Genomic DNA, 656 nt, shown 5'->3' with positions numbered 1-656 from the left:
GGATAAACAAACAGAAAAGTTAGAATAAACTTGAATTTAGCATTTGTTCCCATTTATATGAGAATGATTTCTTTTTGCATAACATTTTTAAAAATTTTTTCAACTGTATCCCAAATCTACTGATCTTAAATGCTATGTTTTAATTATAGAGTGGCTAGAATCTGCTATATGAATTATGAGTGGTATTATTATCCTGCATATGCTGTAAACTTTGATGCTCTAATTAAACCCAGAAGAATAGGAAGACAAAATTAAAGGAATCACCATAGCAACTGATTTCAAAAGTTTAGCTGGCAACCAACCAAGTATCTGGGCTTAAATTCAAAAGTCTTTGTTCTTTGTTTTGTGTTGAGAATTCTCAGTAAAGGTTGAACATGTATCACAACTCTAAAAAACTATAAAATATCATTTTGTAGAAATGCGCCGTCTAGGAAAAGCAGAAAAAATGAAAGAAATGAACTTTCTAACAGATTATCTCTGATGGGGAAAAACAAAATAATCTTTTGTAATACAAAAGTACCTGCTGCTTTATTTTTCTGTAGATCAACGTAGAGGCAAAGCAAAATCTATCAAAAAAATGAAAATTTTATCCTTTGAATAACATTTCTAAAATATAGGACATAGTCAAAGGAAGTGATTTGTGTATCTAAAAACTC

Source organism: Propithecus coquereli, unplaced genomic scaffold, assembly GCF_000956105.1.
Source record: "Propithecus coquereli isolate 6110/MARCELLA unplaced genomic scaffold, Pcoq_1.0 Scaffold69, whole genome shotgun sequence".
In the NCBI taxonomy this organism is placed as follows: Eukaryota; Metazoa; Chordata; class Mammalia; order Primates; family Indriidae; genus Propithecus; species Propithecus coquereli.
Note: the sequence above shows the minus strand (reverse complement) of the source record.